We start from the raw sequence: 20,280 nt of genomic DNA, 5'->3' as shown, positions 1-20,280 counted from the left end.
AAGCAAGGCTGCAGTTCGTTCTCTCTCCTTTTCATTGTTTGTATAAAACAGGTGGTTAAAAACTGAAAGAGGAATTTGGAGAGGGAATCACTATCCAAGGAGAGGAAATCAAAACTCGGGATTTACCGATGAAGTTGTTGTGTTATCTGAGTAGGTAGACGATTTGGAGAAATTGCGGTATGGTGTGGACACAGTCTTGGAGGACCACAAGATTAAAATAAACAAATGTAAAACAAAAGTAATGGTGTTGAGTCGAACGAAGTCAGGAATTTTTTGATTGGTATATGAAGTCTTACAGGAAGTATATTAATATTGTTATTTAGGTAGTAAAATAACTAACGATGGTAGAAGTAAGGAGGACATAAAACACAGTTTAGGACAAGGATGGCCTTTCATAAGAAAAGGAATTTGCTCACTTCGAATATATGATATAGGAATTAGAAGACTTTCGTCTGGAACGTGGCACTGTATGGAAGTAAAACATGGACAATAATTTGAAATGCGGTTTTACAGAAGAATTCTGAAAGTGCGATGGATAGGTCGAATCACGAATGTAGTGATACCGAATGGAATTCGTGAGAGGAGAATGATTAGGCGGAATGTGAGCAAAAGAAAAAATAGAATGATAGAGCACACCTTAAGGCACTTAGGTCTTGTTCAGTTAGTTTTTGATGGAACTGTAGGCGGTAAGAACAGTAGGGGTAGACCAAGGCATGAATATGAGACACAGATTAGAGTAGATGTAGGAAGTAGTAGTTATGTAGAAATAGAAGTGTTAGCACAGTATAGGGTGGCATGGAATGCTGCATCAAACCGGTTTATGGACCGATGACCAAAACTACTACTACTAATAATAGTATTACAACAATGCACACCCCTATGTAACCGACAAGAACAATCATACCTTCAATGTTGATTCATAACGATGTGTGCCATATCCTAAATTCTATTTGCAGAACAATTTTCAATCGAAGCCGGAAATGACGGTAATTTTGTGACCAGCTATACTGCTTATTATGAGTATGTCCCTATATTTTAAGTTCAGGTAGCAAGGACATTTTTTAGGTATCAGGTTCTGTTAGCCGACATAAGTCAGAGATTTTTGTTTGAAAACTCATAAACAGTGTTTATTGCATACTGAAACTCAGTCAGTGAAAACGAAAAGCAACATGCAACCATGACAGATTGCTGGGAACTACATCAGTTAAAGTAATTTCTGTGCAATCATTTAGATTAATTTGGAACAAAATTAAATAAAGTAGTATAGTGTCTTCTATGTTGATAATTTAATTCGATTATGAGTACGACAATATTGAGAAGAGTTCAAAACCTCTTTCACTACTACGCAAATTTAGAATATAAAATATATATTTTGGCATCTTTGTATTTTAGGGCATTTCTGAAGGATGTTTAGGTAATGGGATACTGAATCAAAATATGGGGTATTTATGGGGAATATCTTGGTAATTTATAGACCATCAAAATCCTAGCAAGAGTGTTAAGAATGCTAAAACCGTACCTAACTCAAATTGCAGGATTGAACTCTCTCTTTCACACGCACACGCCCACAGTTGAGGTATATTAACCTTCGTGTTTCAGCAACACATTTCAAGAACGAATATTCCAAAACGGCAAAAAAAGTAAGCGAACAAATTTCTCAAACCTCTAGTTCGTTGAGGGGTGAAGGACATGAATGCAGAAAATTAGTTTTATGTAATTTCATAAACTACATTTGAATATTCTGTTAAGAGAGTAAATAACATGTATGGGCCTTTAGTTGCTTAGCTCATCTATTTAAAAGCTAACTCCTTTGTTACAGCCCGTCTATTCTGTCCCATGTTGTATCCTTCCCAGGATCCTTCTTCATAAAAAGTCTCTTATTTAATCCCAGAGTTCTGTGCATCAATAAAGGAGATTAAATTTCAGCATGTTTTCTTTGCGTTTATTAATCCAGTTCTTGAGAAAGCGGGGATAAGGGACTGATATTAAAGAGAAAGGAGGGAAACAAGAACAAACGAAACTTTCTAAAGAAGGATGACTTATAGCGTCCGGCATGGATTTCCCCCTAGCCTCATTTCTTCTCCCCCCCCCCCGCCCCAACGTCACTTTCAACTCAGGGTTCCAATTCCAAAACGAATCGTTTAATCTAGCAACCGCAGCCGGTTCGATAACACAGTTCGTATTTTTTAACTTAAGCATGGGAACTCCATGTTTACTTGCTCGCCGAGAGTAGGAAGCTTGAATGTTTGATAGTTTCACACTGCCTGGGCGCAATGAATCATTTACATGGAGAACAAATAGTATGTATTGATAGTGTAAAAACAAACGTTGCAAAGGTGGAGGGATAAATTCCTGATGATACGTGCGGAATAAACGTAGTAATGAGAAATCTCCGAAGTTAAGCAACACTGGATGAGGTCACCACTTGGATGGATAACCTACGTTGTGTTAGGTAGATTAGGACGGGAAAGAAACTGGCCAACTAATCACATGTAAAATCCTGCTCAGGATGCCTGAGCAGTGGCCCCTGGATTAGCTGGGGAAAATGACTAGTTCGGCAACGTTCAGGTTTGGACAAGTAATTGAGTCTTCTTCAAAATTACTCTCACTTCCTTTATGTCCGACTTCTTCGCTGAATTGTCAGCGTCATGTCCATCTGTTCAGAGGGTCCCGGGTTCTATTCTCGGCCGATTCGGAGATTTTAACCTTAAATGGTTAATTCCCTTACCTCGGGGACTGGGTATTCGTACGGTCCCCAACATCTATGCAACTCACACACCATGCACAACACTATCCTCCACCACAATAACACGCATTTACCTACGTATGGCAGATGCCGCCCACCATCGTCGGGAGGTCTCCCTTACAAGGACTGCACAAGGCTAGAAATAGCTACACGAAATTGCTATTATTATTATTATTATTATTATTATTATTATTATTATTATTATTATTATTATTATTTTAATTTGTTTTACGTCTCACCGACACAGTTAGATCTTATGGCGACGATGGGTCAGGAAAGGGCTAGGAGTGGGAAGGAAGCGGTCGTGGCCTTAATTAAGGTTCATCTCCAGTATTTGCCTGGTGTGAAAGTGGGAAACCACGGAAAACCCTCTTCAGGGCTGCCAGCAGGTGGAATCGAACCCACTATCTCCTGAATAATGGATACTTGCCGCATTTAAGCGAGTTCAGCTATCGAGCTCGGTATTATTATTATTATTATTATTATTATTATTATTATTATTATTATTATTATTATTATTATTATTATTATTATTATTACCGTGGTTTGGTGGATCAGCAGAGGTGAAAGAAGGTGCTGGGATGAATAGGTCTCAATATACGAAATTAAAGTTAATTTAAAATTTAACAAGGTTATATTTTCTTTTCAAGATCAAGAAATAACAAATATAACAGGTACTTAGTAGCCTAGCAACAAATCGAGAATGTACAATTACAGTTGTTATGGAATTTGGGCTCCGAGACCCAGACACACAATTCTTGAGCAATTAGCCAACTTTAGCCAAATACCAGGTTTGACAAAGGGACAGAAAACCCCAATCATGCCCAGGAGCACTTGCTCCCTATTACTCAGTAAAGCCTCCTCGAGGCACACAGAAACCAAAATTTTAAGAAAGAGCAACCCGCTCTTAAAGTTCAAGCCTATCAAAGGCCACACCAAACTCGACTTTCAAGCTGACATCCAAGCACATGAAAACAGGGGTAAAAATACCCAACCTACTGAGGCCTATTCAGTAAAGAAGCAGGTTAATTACATGGCCTCCAAAATACCAACTTGAGAGGAGGCGAAACTGCACTCCTAATACATTTCTTTAAAACCTATTTGGCACTAGGCCACTTATGCGAGGGCTAATCCCATACTAAAGAGGTGACTTATACAAGAAAATGATTTATATTACATTAGGAAGGGAAGAAACGGTTGTGAAAATAAGTTCACCTCAAAGCAATAGGAGTGGGAGCTCGAGAGGGTTAAGCACTCTCTATCCCAATATGTAGTTTAAAGAGATAGAATCTATACCAAGTGTCTTTTACATTTTAGAGGAAAGTTACATGGTAAAAGGTATCGAACCTGCCCCGAGAGTTAAACTGCTGAGCTAGCAAGAAAAGAAGTTATTAAAAGGCCATTACCTTATTGATGAACCACTGCCCGAAGAAAGAGGCGCTTCCCGCCCCCTGCTACATAATTTACACAATTATAGATGTTACTGAAGTGGCCCGGAGACCCGAAAATCAGCAATTTATATACCCTCGTGGAACATTCGAGACCTTTCATGAATGATAACACCCGCCCACAAGCTTTTTATTGGATAATGGCAAAAACTAATACACCAAACGAAGAAGAAACACCTTATTGGTGGAAAATTAATTACAGAAATTCCTTCTTGGCCAAATTCAAAACTGGCGGAAAGAGAAGGGTTATACTGCCAACCCAAACAATGACTGAAATAAATTTAACAAAGAACAAACTTATAAATACAAAATTTCTTCAAAAAAAAGGTTCCTTCACTTCGCACTAGGGTGCACAATAGTAGTTCTTAAGTAGTGTCATCTAGAAGAGAATTTTCACACTTCTTGCTACAGAGAAAACAAAAATGAATCGAAACTGACACAGTTCAGAACACTTCAAAATTTATAGTAATGACATCTTCTGATAAACTTTAGAATTAACATGGTTGTTAGAGTTCAGGCTTCCTCCAGTAGAGGAGTTTCAACTGGCGCAAGGTTTGAATTAGCGGAGCGGAGGTGTACCGCCCGGTACAATTATTATTATTATTATTATTATTATTATTATTATTATTATTATTATTATTATTATTATTATTATTATTATTTCCTTTATCTTTACTTCCCATATCTTTCTTTGGCTCCTTTCTTCAATTTCTTCAACTTCAGTCACTGTTTCATGACCACCAAATTGTGATCATTGCTTACGACAGATCAAGGAACGCCATTTCCTATGATCGAAACCATCATTATAAGGTAGGTGGAAAGCACTTATTGGCGTTTATGGCATCCTACCATCGTTGCTTTTGGTCTTCAAATTCATTGAGTTCCGCTGTCGTTACGGTGGTAGGCAGTATTTGCGGCGATGTTACGTGCTTCGCACACTACGGATCCATACCACTGGAAATGTCTCTCATGCATTTTATCATTTATTGGGGTAATGCCAATCTTCGTCCCAATAGCGTCGGTTGTAATGTGGTCAAGGCGAGAGGTTCCCATCGACTAACGCAATATACGCATCTCATAACCTGAAATTGATGCTCTCTATTCGTCTCCTAACTGGCCAGCACTCAGCTTCATATATAGCGAATGGGCGAAACACTGTACGGATTATTTTCGACTTCAAGAGTATTGACATTCTCTTGTCAGAGAGCATTCCCGGTACCTCCCTCCATCGCATCCTTTCAGTATTTATCCTTGCTCACACTTCAGCGTACCAAACGAGTGGCTGCGCTGTTTGGGTCACGTGGCTGTCAGCTTACACTGAGAGGTAGTGGGTTCGAACCCTACTTTCGGCAGCCCTGAAGATGTTTTTCCTTGTTTTCCCACTTTCACACCAGGCAAATGATTCAACCTTACATAAGGCGACGGTCGCATTTTACACACTCCTAGCGTTATCCTATCGCACCCTCCTCATGAGATCTGTCTGTGTCGGTGCGACATAAAGCAAATTGCAAAAAATAACTTTCTTCAGCTTTATTGTTGGCGTTACTACATAAATGAGATGCTAAGCAACGGAAGGTATTGGTCTTCGATAGGTATTGACATTGGCTTCAATACCCCCGTCAGTCTGGTTTGTTAGGTAGTCTGTCGTATTGAAATTAAGCTGAAAAATGAATCTGCTGTGGGCGTCATTCCAGACTTGAACATGGTGTTGCAGATCATGTTTGGAGTTGCTGACAAGAATGCCATCATCAGCATAGAGTAAGTTCCACGGATCTTCGCGCTCTAGGCCTCGAGTGAGCATGTCCATTACACAAATAAGGAGCAGAAGTGATAAGTCTGAACCTTGATGGACAATAACTTTGATCGGAAAGCTCTCTCATATATCAGACGCGCATGGTATTCTATTACTGGTATTAACATAGAGCATTCGAACCCAATTAATGATTTGTTGTGGAGATATATCATCTCAAAATGTATACCAAATTAGATGGTGTGCTATGCGGTCGAAGGCTTTCTCAAGATCAAGAAATGCAATGCGAATGGGCTTTCATTTTCCACAATCCTTCTCAATGATTTGTCGAGCTACAATGATCGTATCAGTAATTCCAGATCCTTGTACAAAGTCACGCAACGATTTATCGAGAATCCTTTCTAAAACTGTTCATTATATGTGACAGGAGGCGGATTCAACGATAATTACAGCACACAGCTGGATCATCCTTGCTCTTAAAAACTGGGATTTTTATACTTGTTGCCCAGTCTGTGGGTATGTGTGCAGCATCCACGATGGCATTAAAGAAGGTCGTTAGCCAATCTATTGCGGAAATGTTTAACGATTTTCCAAAGATATATCGGAAGTTTATCAGGTCCAAGACCTTTCAGGAACTTTTTTATAGACTATTAACTACTTCTGCAGTCTTCTGTGTACTAATAGTTGGAATTAGTCGAGTAACTGAGCGAATTGTACGTAGATGAAAAACAGAGTGAAACAAATAGTTGTTGAATCCAAGAAGAAGTCGTGGGAAGATTTTGATAATAACCTGGAAGAGCTAGGTCAAGCAGCAGGGAAAACTTTCCGGACAGTAATAAGGAAACTTACGAAGGGAGGGAAAAGGAAATGAACAGTGTTTTGAGTAATTCAGGTGAACTCATAATACTACGGGTTTGTTTTCCGAAGTTCTTCATCCATAAGATTTCCATCCGATGATATATTTGTGACGGAGGATTTTATACTTAGTACTCTGTCAAGGCCTGATACAGGTACAGTACCTATACATAACCGCCCTTCTATTTTTCAGTAAAATTCATATGACCGCTAATTGTGCTGGCCATTTTGTTATTCCTGGCTGACTTATTTATTAAATTCAGTTTCCTGGAAAGTCCCTTCATTATCTCCTTACTTCCACAACCTTACCTAACTCATTATCATTTCTTTTCAACCTTAATTTACAGTATTTACTCCTCTGTTATAACATAGTAGGTCTTTACCATTCTTTACCACCTTTAAAAGTACATACCTGTTTTCGCACTCCTCCACAAATGCCTTAAACCCATCCCAAATGCATTTTAGAATTTTATTCACAATTTTCCACCGATCATAATTTACTTTTAAAATGTCCCTCATCCATGTCTTATATACCATATGGAAATTAATAATATTTCTACTTTTACAAGCTACCTTCCTATCACTTATTTTTAACTACGATAAAACAGCTTCGTGATCACTTATGCCATCTATCACTTCAGTCTTTCTATAGGGCTCATAGAACCCTGCGATGTCTTTATCACCACCATGTCTAGAATATTATTCCCTCCAGTTGGTTCCACCACTTTCTGATACAGCCTTCCTTCCCAGAATAACTTAGTTGCTCATTTTTCTGTCATTCACATTACCTTCCCAATTAACATTTGGTAAATTGAGATCAGCTGCAATATCACGTTCCTATTCGTGTCGTTTCCCCACATAACTGATTATCGTATCATAATTCTGCGTCACTGTCACCCCCTTCCAGGTGTGTACACCTCAAAAGCATCAAGTTATCTATTGTCTTTAGAGATTAGCCTTACACTTAGAATTTCATGTTTCTCATCCCCAGCTTTAACATAGCTTACGAATACCTTTTTCACTTCCCCTCCTATCACATCTATCCTGTCACTACGATAAACACTCCATTTTCGGAAAAAAGTAGTTCGCATCCATGATATCACTTCTTAGCCATCATTCAACTCCAATTACAATATCTGGTATGTATTATATTAAATAAATCTAATCCTTTCCTTACAATACTTTTACAGTTTTTGACAATAACACTTTATGTCATCCTTACTCTACCTTCATCTCTTTGTACTACTCGCTTTGCCACACTCCGTTTCTCTGAATATTCCTCCCCATGACCCTTCTAAAGGAACCTCCTAACCTATTTGTACTACTACGTTTCAGAGAAAGCCTTCTGAGTGTAGGTTGATATCTCCCACCTATCCATTATTATCTACAAGACTCACTCCCGGTTTCACACATAACCACTCTCTAGTCACATTTAAATCCACGATCATCCTCAATTCATAATCCCTCCTACACAGCTTCCAACTGATAATCTACACTCCCTTAATCTTTTCCCGCGCTGCATAACCAGATCCCACATATCCCCAACTATGTTGGTAGCTGTAGCTCTTTCTGCTTTCCTTACACTGTTGGTATCTACGTAAAAAAATCACCATTTTCTTACCCTTCTCCTTCCTCAACATCTGACGTAAAGTAATTCCTGGATATTAACACACTACCCAGGTTCCAATTCCTCCACACAATTTTCGCACGCCCCCACGTGCTAACTATGGAGTCCCCCATGACGAGAGCCTTAACCACACCCACCACATTAGATCCCTTCCCTGTTTTCATTCATTTTTTGAGTTTAATGTAATGTGATAATCACTAGTGCGTGCATTAGCATAATGAAAAATGGAAGTAATATTGGAGAGGAAATTGGTGGTAGTACTGAAACAAATAAAAGAGACATATTCCTTCAACTTGAAGCAATAACATTTGCAGCCAGATGGACTAAAGCCCGACCGATGGTACTGATGGAAAGATGCACTGACTGAAGAACCGAAGCTTGAAATCTAGTTTGCATAATGATTCCCAGACTTTTATTCCGTAACTTTCCCGGAATACTGAGGAAATTTAATGTCTTTAACGTATTTAATTGACTTCGATTCCGGAATACTGAGGAAATTTAATGTCTTTAACGTATTTAATTGACTTCGATTACGACTTTCGTAATGCTTTTTACATCTGTAGTTTCCTGCCGACAGCTAAGTATGCCACGTATGAAAATGACTTGGAGACGAAATTTTTTTTCCGCAATATTCGTTATGACGTCAGTAACTTGTTTTTATTAAGATAAACGTATTAAGAATCAATATCCATTCAAGAATATGACATCATAAAGGCGAATATTTTAGTGGTTTAACATCGCACTAACTCACAAGTAAGACGTACAGTACACCTATCGAATCACACCCTGGTTGGTACCTTTACGAAGAGTATATACATAGTTCAGAAAAGCATGTGTTTCATCCTTTCCGAGGTATTTAAAATGTTTGGTCACTTATTCTCGCTGCGTAGTAATTGAATGTAACACCGACCCAGTACGTTCTGTCAGAATTAGGAAATTAATTTGGTAGTTTTAATGCATTTGATTGGCAGTTAATTCCACGTTTGATAAATTGCTAATCATTGAGGTGTTCTGATGGCACTTTATTTACGCGAATAGTCAATTATATTAGCTGCAATAGATTAATTAACAAAATGAACAATATTAGATCATTTACGAGTTTGTAGTGCAGTTCATTTTTCGTAACATGGCAGGTATTCTCCATTTTTATAACAATCTACAATGACTTCCTGTGTTGAGGTAGTGGCCACCATCTGCTTATTTGTATTTGATGTGGATAACTTTTATTTCATTCTATAGTGTTTCCTATTTTAGTTCAAGCAACAATGAAAACAGCACAAGGAACATCAATATTGTTACATAATAACGCATAGGTTGCTGTTGCTGGTGCTCTGCTCCTGTTCTCTTTTCATTTTAGTGACTCAGAACATCGTGATAAACAGTTCCATGTCCTTAGATCTGACAAATATTTTATCACTAATGTCAAGCTTATCGTGTAAGATCTGCGATGTCGGTATTATTAATTAATTTCTGTTGTTATTAGGATGGGAACAACCCTTACCAGAAACCCGTGTGAACTACCATCCTAGAGTGAACGAATTGAAATATACCTACTAGAATCCACCTTTCATATGGTTCCTGGATGGGTCGCGTGTCGTATTTTGCTTCGTGATCACAACCTATAAGCCATTTGCGACAATCGCTTGAGACAGGCTCCTGTTTTTAATTGTTCCTGCCTCACCCCTTTCGTCGTAAGAAAGTCAAAGTATAACGAAATATGATTTTCTTCAAGAGTGACAGACCTGAGGTACACAAAATGTAGAAGAAAAATGAACACCAATTTAATTCATGCTGTCAAAGGGACTGAATCATTACTACGAAATATACGAAATGTAATTGATAAACCAAAATCATCGAAGTCTGAAGCAAGAGCGTTGCAATAAAAACGGAACTAATGAATATAACAAAATCAGCTGCTGCTGGTTGTAAGAATCGTATTGAATTTCAGACTAAAAAGTAGTTCTTTAACGTTACATTAAATATTCTGGTATGAATCTCTCAATTTAAACACTTATTTGTCAAATTACCTCGCTGATATGCAGTCTCAGAAACTCGAGCGCGTAACAAACTGCGCAACTAAGTTGGTTACGGAAAAGTAATCTAATAGTTAGGAAGAGGGACGCATGTGAACTGAAATGAGTGAATATCGTCTTCATCCGATTCATAGAACAGAATAGAACACGTCGAAATTGCCACGCAGATAGCGTAAATCACGTCAAATTAAAATGAATGCACACGGTAGCTGAGGCCATACGGTTATTAATATTCTCCTAAATTCTGAGGAGGCAGCAGGAATCCGGAAAAATGAACAAGTATCAACGGGTAGTGACATAATATGCGTAATGAATTTTATTGTTTCCTTCAATTTTGCGCTGTAATTCATATTTAGTTGTAGGCCTATAGAAACGCGCATTCAATTTCAAAAGCGAAGTTAGCGCTGACCCGTCTGTACCGAAGAGCGTTGATTGTATGGAAAAAAGGCATGTTACACAACCTTGTATGCATGTAAATTTTAGATCAGTCAGCAATCATATGACCGTGTCAGGCACGCTTTCACAACGTAATTAGGCGTCGATCCCAGCAAAGTGAGCTTTTCATCTCTCTATTATTATCAATCGTTTTTCGCTCTACTGCAGTGTTCATGGGAACTTCACTCGTGAATCCAATCTCGATTTTAATATTGTTATTTGTATATAGACACGTTGATTACGTAATGTTACAAAGATTCATAGAACAGAGGAAGACAAAACGCCGAAATTGACGCGCAGGTATCTTAAATGGCGTCAAATTAAAATCCACACGTTAGCTGAAGTCATGTTATTATTATTATTGTTATTATTATTTTTATTATTATTATTATTATTTTTATCATCATCCCTCATTCTGTGGCGAGAGAAAGGTAACAGCTATATACAAAACGTAATTTATTTTTGATTATTGTAGGGTGTGATAATTGAGTGACATCGTCTCTGTGCTCTCCTCGAGGCGGTCGCGGTTCGAGTGCCTATGGTTCGGTTTCTACGCAAAACAGGAGGTTCCGCAACTGTGATCAATGTTGTTCACATTTACATAAAATTAAAAATGACTTTCTTCGTATTTTCTTTCAAGTGAATGGACCCATGGTTTATTTACCGCCTACAATACATACAGATTTTTGAATGGACTTTAATTTTGCCTTACGTTTTGAAGGAAACTTCCATGATTATTTTGCGCATTGATTCCGTTCTAATAATAATAATAATAATAATATTAATAATAATAATAATAATAATAATATTTTAATATCCCACTAATTAATCATTTGACGATTGTCGGAGACGCCGAGGTGCCGGAATTTTGTCCCGCAGGTTTTCCTTTACGTACCATTAAATCTATCGGCATGAGGCTTACCTATTTGAGCACCTTCAAATACCACCGGACTGAGCCAGGATCGAGCCTGCCAATTTGGTGTCAGAAGACCAGCGCCTCAACCGTCTGAGCCACTCAGCCCGGCTATAATCTTCATATGCTCTGTGTTGATTTTCATCTACTTTCGTATCCATCAGCCCAGATACAGAATTTACAAGGCACTACGTATTTCGGTATGGGCTAGAATAAGTTTGTTACATTCGTCGACCTGTCGATGTCTCATCCTTGGCTTTGACAAGATGAAAGTGACTAAGGTATGAGCGAAGTTGGTAACGCCATCCCTTATGAAGTCATTCCCTGAGGTGATATATGTGCAAGTGTTACTTGTTAGGGCAGCTGGTGTATACATATTTGAGGAGGCTCGACAGAGTGATAATTCAGTGTCAGAAGGAGAAGGGCAGACAACCATCTCACTCCTAATTTCAATAGTACACTACTTCAGCAACAGCTTATGGTAGGCTTGTTGGTAATTCAACTAGCCTGAGGACTCAACGCACACATATAGGCGAACCCTGTAACCACACCCCATATATCGATCAAAAGGTGACGGTTTCATGAATACAAGTCCACAAATAAGGCTAAATTAAATGGATGTATAGTTATAAAAGGTACAAGATTGGAGACGAGCAACGTTCACAATTAGAAAATAATAGTGTGATCACAGAAATGACCTGTGAATCTTGCATTATAGTGATATGTTCCTTCGTTGTGAACATAGAGGAATTTCTTTCAGGAAGAGTAATACTTTCTGAGGAAAACCCTACAGTAATAGAAATAAAATTTCACATGAACTGTCGCAAAGCGGAAGGAATAGACAGAAATGTAGATAATCTTATCCCTCGAACTAGGTTGGTTGATTTGATCAATGATAGGGGTTTGGAATATCTGTGGCTATCAGCTGAGTTTGAAGGAACTGTATGATAAGTCGCATTCATAGTGGAGTCTGAGGCAAAGAGGGTAAATGCAATTGATCTGACTTAATTTTGGAAAACATGTCTTTCCGTTTCAGCATTTGCCTGGAGTTACAGTTGAAGGAAGGATCACGGCTAAGATAACCATCGTATGAAGAGGATTCATTCATAGGAGTTGTGAATGGTCTCCTTTCAATTTCTTTTGCGGAAAATGACTAACAAATTCAGCTACTAAGTTCTAATTCCAGAAAAACTTATCTGACATAACCTATAAAAATGTGATCTTCCTTAGTTGAATATCATTTATAATTTCAATATGTGTATCAACATTTATATCTGCTCCGAAAGAGCTCGTGCGCAACATGTTAGCTCAAGAATGTGAATAATTTCCGAAAGAGCTGACTACAAACATTTCCCGCTGTAACTTGGATTCCTTAAGGAAAAATCTCGTTCCTTTACGTCCTAGTTAAGAAACGAATTTTATCTCCACTCCATGCCGTTATTAAAAACAATTGTTCCATATATCATGTGTCATTATATAGCGAAGATTTTGCAAGTAAATACAGATCTAAAACAAGTGAGATCGGAAAGTTTGCTCTACTCCGGGATAATTACCCATCGGACCCATGCACTGCAAGGTAGAGTGATAGTTTAGAGGAAGATGTAAAATGTTATCCAATCATGTCGGATCTATTACACATTGAAACAATAAAAAAATCCACTATGAGGGGATTAAAATGAATAACTTACTTAAGGATGTGAAGTAATTTAAGCTGAAGTTACCGGGTGTTCTTGAAGAATCACTCGGCTCCTGAAATTAGAAGAAAAGTTACCGGTACTTAAAATAAGCAATGCATATGCATGTCCTTATTATGTCTTCTTTTGTTTTTGTCACATGATTCGTGTCTGTCAATGATTAAACACACAAAGTAGAAATTAAATTCAGTTATGTTTATTTGTTTATTTATGCGACAGCATGTGACAATGGTTCAATCTTAATATTTAAGCAGAGAAAAGAAGAGATTTTAACACTCGTAGTTCACGTATACCTGTACATGAAATGGAAGGTTGAAGTTGCCTCGATCCCCTAGAATTATACAAACCACATTTTTATATTAGATAAACAATGAGAGAAAAAATGGCTTCCTGCAACAAAATATCATTGTCCTGTCATACTGAATACCAGTGCCTATGCTTATATATCGTCGTTGCCGGGTCAAAACCTCCTATGTGATAATATTTTTGGAGATATACTGATCCGCAGCACATACACTATGAAGAGCGAGAATGCCTTGACCATATTCACACAATATAGCACCTTAGTTGACAAGACCTTACCGGCCAAAGTTCTAAGCTAAAATATTTCACATAGGAGGTTTTGTGCCGCCAGCGACGATATGTTGTTTGATTAGGTTTTGATAAAATATTCTGCAATACTTTCATATTATTTGAAGACATTCAGGCTAAGTAGAAGAATCCTTAAAAATGTATTTCTTATTTGAATACGCAAGTTGTGTTAACCTCTATTAGTCTATCGAAATAAGCATATTCCGGTATATATATATAATTGTTTATAACATTCCAATAGTTGCTACTGTTCAGATGAAATGTCGTTTATAGTACGCAGAGTATTATTTAAGAACTACTTCATTCCAAACGGATAAATGATATTCCTCATCTTCACACTCTGTTCTTCGAAGACATTCAGTCATACTTCATATCGCTTCCATATATACTACACTTTCCCATCCCATTATACCGCCTATTCTTCAATTTTTTAAATTTTATTTTAATTAGCTTCTGTACATTAATTTCCATGTCCAGAAGCTTGTTCATATTGTACTTTTTGCCGATAGACTTCACTTTATATCTCGCATGAATTTTATATGAACTGATTTTATCTGATTATGTCCATGCCTTGAGCCATATATAGTGTTAATTCATTTCTCAATCAACATATGCTAATGAAAAACATGTCCAGCTCCGTTGTTAAGTGGTCAACATGCCAATCTTTGGTCCAAGGAGTCCGAGATTCAATTCCAAACCAAGGCAGTGATTTTAACCGTCATTGGTTAATTCATCGTCTTCTTCTATGCACCCCACGCCTTTCTACTCCGGCTGAGAGCGCGAATATTGAACTAGTGTATCATTTTTCCACTACCCACCTCTCAGCACTATCAGGATATCGGGCGGTGTGCTGGCAGGTACTAATTTGTTCTTTCCCATCGTGTGTGGTATTCTCTAAAAGTGATGTCCTGACATTTTTAGAAATGTGACACAGGTCGAAGGCTAGGAACAGAGGTAGGTCTTGATTAGTGAGGTGAAATACTTTTCCATTGCATAGTCGTCTCATCATATTCATATTTGTCTTGTGATTTTCTGTAACCAATCTTAAAATTACGAAACGAATAGTTTCAACCTCTTTGATGACTGAAAGTGTCATATTCTACACTTTAACACTAGACAGCCTCTTGAAAAAGACAAAGGGAATGGGAAGTTTGTAAGAGGTTGATATACCACGTGTAAGGAAGCATAATAACCTATTGGCTGTCTATTGAAATGGACATACCGGTAGAACAGTCTACATTTCGACTAGCTTCGGCATGTTTTATGTATCCTTGTGACCAAAAAATGTCCATCTACTTGTCATATAACAATTGCTGCTTTATTGCCATTTCATCAATAATGAGGGAGCGCACTTTTTCGGCCGCATTCATTCTTTCATTTTCTACGATAATTATTTCTTTGAAGAGATCCGTCACTCCTGTTTGGCATGATGTGTCTCCTACTTAACGACTCAATGTTCTCCGAGAAGGAAACTTAGATAAATGATTTGGTGCGTAAGCATAACCCCTCAGAGAAATAAACTGTCAGATAACGTACTATTTTATGTAGTTTTCTGACCAACGGAATGACAGCTTGTTGTAATATAGAATTTGGTTCAGTATGAATGAAGTCTTCGAGTCTTGAGGTTTGAGCTCATTTGTGTCCTTTATTGTTTTTAAATAAGTATGACATTGATTGCTTCCAGCTTCTTTATTTTCTGATCGGTACACCAAAATTTCAGACTCAAACAGTTTTTCTCTTTTGGTTTCAGAGCCGTAATTGGTTGTCTGTAGGGTTGGGCAGACCGGAACATTCACTTGTTCCGCAACATTAGGAACTTGAGGCGGAGTGCTTCGGTACAGAGTGCCGAGACACGGGACACAGGACACAGGACTGTAACTGCGTCCAGGAGAGAACTTCGAGAGGCAACAGGACATGCTCCGCTTCAGCTGGAATGTGCCTGAACCGAACGTGCTGTGCCAGGGCCGCACTAGATAGATTAGTTGGCCTTGGCTGTGTCTGCCTGTCGATACCGGCTGTGTGCCGCCCTGTGTTGGAGTGTCAACATTTTTTCATCCAGTTATATCTTTAATTCCAAAGCGATGACCCGTATTTTTCTTGGGCTTATTTCCTTAAAGTCCAAATTATTTTTTAACATCAATCCCCGAGAAAGTGTTGAGGGAAATTTTCGAGATATTGAAGAAAGTAAATGGAAGTTGAGAGGGAAGGAATTCGAAGTGCAGAGAGCATAAGGCGGGGCGCACATTGGGACGCAGGCGAAGCAGCTAAAGCAGTGCAGCGCAGAGCAGATTTTTGTAATCCACACAAATCATTGCACCATCGCAAGTTGACAGACAGGGCAGGACAGAGCAGAGAAGGCCGGTTCTGCACGTACTTCCGCCTACCACACAGTTTCCTGCGCGCGTGTCACGCAGTTAAGAAATGGAGGAGAAAATTACCACAGCCATTCAGTCTCACCATGTTTTGTAGGTACTATGTGAATCATGTGGGCTGCAATGCAGTATGTACGTATATATGTATGTATGTATGTATGTATGTATGTATGTATGTATGTATGTATGTTCGTGAGAAAATGGCTGAACAGAATTTAATTAAAATCGGTATGTAAATTCGGGGAATAAGGCACTACAGTCCAGGCTATAAATCATTTTATTCACGCTGCGTAACAAGGTAGTTTAGAGAAAGGCATAAAATGTAATCCACCGAGCAAGTGGCCGTGCGGTTAGGGTCGCGCATCTGTGAGCTTGCATTCGGGAGATCGTGGGTTCGAACCCCACTGTTGGCAGCCCTGAAGATGGTTTTCTGTGGTTTCCTATTTTCACACTAGGCAAATGCTGGGGCTGTACCTTAATTAAGGCCACGCCCGCTACCTTCCCGATCTTCCACCCTTCTTCCGTCGCCGAAAACCTTCGATATGTTAGTGCGACGTTAAACAAACAGCAAACAAAAGAATGTAATCGTCATATATCTATGAAACAATCCATGAACCAAGTTCTCGCAACATACAGAATTTAAGACAAAGATCTAATGCTGATTATGGAGAGCATCATCGCCGACTCCGTCGCCGTCATCCATCATCACATTTATGTGAAGAGATAAATACGGAAAATAATTTATCATGTCTTGTCAAATATAAATGCAAACGCGTTCACAACAGATTGTCAATGTTGATTGATTTTAGTATCTTGTGTCTTGTGACAACTAGATGAAAATCTAGCAGTACATTTGTAAATACATATTTTTCCCTCTCCCCCACTGTGATCCTATTAATGAATTTACCATGCAAGTTGGTCGTGCGGTTAGGATCGCCTTGCTATGAGCTTGCATTCGGGAGATAGGGGGTTCGAACCCCACTGTCGGCAACCGTGAAGATAGTTTTCCGTGGTTTCCCATTTTCACACCAGGCTAATACTGGGGGGCTGTACCTTAATTAAGGCCTCGGTCGCTTCCTTCCCATTCCTAGCCCTTTCCTATTCTATCGTAGCCATAAGACCTATCTGTGTCGGTGCGACGTAAAAAAATATAAAAAATAATCATGAATTAATTTCTTTGCTTAGTCCATATGAACGCCGAACATCGGTAACATAGAAATATTGTTCAGTCTTGTAAACTGGCGAAGGTGGTTGTTTTTATTGCGATTGTCTTAAGCTGAATAACCGCGTTGCCATCAGCACAAGGGAAATTGTGAAGATGACTAACAAAATGAGAAAAATCGCGAATGCTTGAAGAAAAAGAAAAAAGAGCCTCTTTATACTGGATGCCCCAGTATCACAGAGTCTAAAGAAAACATATTATTTCTGCAAACCGACGAGACCCTGCGTGGCAATGTGCGCTCACGTTCACTTCGCAATTTCGTAAGCTTCGCGGTGTTTTGCTCTGCGGCCAACTGCTTCTCAATGTGCGCCCGGCCTAACAGCAGGAAAGTACAACAATGTATTCATCCAGTTATATTTTTAATTCCAAAGCGACGACCCATATTTTTCTTGGGCTCAAAAGTTTCCTTAAAGTCCAAATTAATGTTTAACGTCAATCCCCGAGAAAGTGTTGAGGGAAGTTTTCGAGATATTAATTACTCACTAATTACTCACAATACAGGCCAATACATTCAACTGGTGAAAATATTCTTGAATTGGTTACTTTTAAACACCTGCACTGCCATTGTAACCGTGTTATGAGTATTTTATATTGACCGAAAAAATCTTAACCTAATAGCAGCCTTTAACGTGATTATTGGGCGTGAATGTCAGTGTTCCGACTGTTCGTTCACGTTCCCTGCAGCTTTATGCTGGACCATGGCCATAACTACACACAGGCACACACCACACAGCACGTTCCGTACAGGCACACTCCCAGTTCCCACTGGCGCGGTGCATGTAATGTTGCCTCTCGAAGTTCTCTCTACACTGCGGAGTTGCAGTCCCGCGTCCCGTGCGCCCGCTGCACAGTTCAGCTAGTAGGCGAAGGGCAGTGCATAGCGGCGCTTATGATGGGACAGCGAGTCAGTGTCTCCGGCTCGCTTGAGAATGTTTCGGAACAATTGACACTCGGTGTTCTGGAACAGCGGAACGTAACTGTGCACTGGCACCTTGTGCTGAAACAGGGACATAGTGCCCAACCCTAGTTGTCTGCGCTCCAATAAACTTCCTGCCACTATCTGCCAGTTAAACGGCATAGGCCTAAGCATCGTTATCGTAAACAACTGATTCATGATCGAAATTTTATTTTCTCTTCGTCTTATTTCCAGTGTTTTGGCCTAGTTCATGTTTCCTTAGGCTATTGGTCACCTTGCTAGTGTTGATTTTAAATTTGGCATCTTATGCTCGGGATAATCTTTAAATACGGAAGGAATAACATTGTCTTTCAGTTTTAGTCCTGGACGGTAATGTGCTTCGGCAAACTGCAGACTACACACAAAGGATGTTCGGGATTCAAAATTTGGAACAAAACTGTCCCGTGACACCTTTTTCAGGCATTTTTGTCTTAGGTCTGCATCACATGGGAATTCGTGAAACGAAATGCCTTTACATCTCCCGCTCTGGCTTTTGCAATACGGCACACAGTAATAAACCATTGTGTAAATAATATGCCGGTACCTACAAGTGAAACATTATATATTAATGAGATGATTGCCAGCTTTCGTTTCATAAGTAGGCCGTACAATGTATCAAAATAATACTAAATATTCTACAATGTGTCATTTTCGATTGGTGACAAGTCCGGTGATAGGGAGGGCCAGGACAACAGTTTGACATCATATGACAGCAAAAGATACGTGTTCGTGCAGCAACATGTGGTCACGCTTTGTCCTGCAGAAATATGGCGTCTCGGGTGTCGTGCATGAAAGGTATGGTTACGGGTCGCAGGATGTCATTCGCGTAAGTCAAACTGGTCACAGTGCCCTGGACACGCACCAACTGTGATTTGTGGTTGTACACAATAGCACTCCACACCATAAGTCCTTGATTTAGTGCTGTATGTTTTGTGCGAAAGCAATCACTGTGATGCCTCTCCCGCGGTCTGCGGCGAACCAAAATGCGGCCATCATTTTCAAACAAACAGAACCTGGATTAGTCCGCAAACACTGTCTTCTGCCATTCCTGTCCCCAGTGACATCGTTCCGTACACCACTGCAGTCTAGCATGTTTATGCACATTAGTCAAAGGTAGGCACTATGTATTCTGGTATGGGCTAGAGCAATTTTGTTACTTTCATTGATCTGTATGTCTTATCCTTGGCTTTGGCAATTTTGAAAGTGACTATGGCATGAGCGATGCTAGTAATGCCATTCCGTGTGCAACCAATCTCTGCTATGAATGGTGTGAAAACGTTGCTCATAGGGTCGGTTGGTGCATGCATTTCAGTGGGCTTGGCAGACTGATATGTAATAGCAACTTCTGGCTCGGTGAGTAAAGCAACGGGAAACTACCTCACTCCTCATTTCCCTAGTACGCCTCTTCAGTGATGCCTAGGCCATCTATGACAGCTGATGGCAGAGCTGTTGAGGATCCAACCAGCCTTACGGCTGAAGACTAAACATACATACAGGCGGAGAAGTGGACAACGCGCCGGTAACCGAGATCGTATTAAACGGCGACGGACTGTCATTCCTGATAGTGTATGATGTGTTACACTGTTCCACTGTTGCACCAGAGCTGAAGAGGGCGCAGATCTGTCCTGCAATGCCATTC

General features: G+C 39.3%; 1 protein-coding gene across 1 annotated transcript in view; it reads right to left on the bottom strand.

The window, feature by feature from the left end:
• Positions 1-20,280, bottom strand: part of LOC136863204 (ras-related protein Rap-1b) — a 578,103-nt gene that overhangs the window by 250,855 nt on the left and 306,968 nt on the right. The window contains exon 2 of the mRNA XM_067139568.2: positions 13,496-13,556. The gene's annotated coding sequence lies outside the window, so the exon portion shown is untranslated. The remainder of the gene's footprint in view (positions 1-13,495; positions 13,557-20,280) is intronic.

The sequence above is a fragment of the Anabrus simplex genome, chromosome 2, assembly GCF_040414725.1.
Source record: "Anabrus simplex isolate iqAnaSimp1 chromosome 2, ASM4041472v1, whole genome shotgun sequence".
Taxonomy (NCBI): Eukaryota; Metazoa; Arthropoda; class Insecta; order Orthoptera; family Tettigoniidae; genus Anabrus; species Anabrus simplex.
The sequence above is the reverse complement of the archived record's forward strand: the minus strand, read 5'-3'. Positions and strand labels throughout refer to the sequence as shown.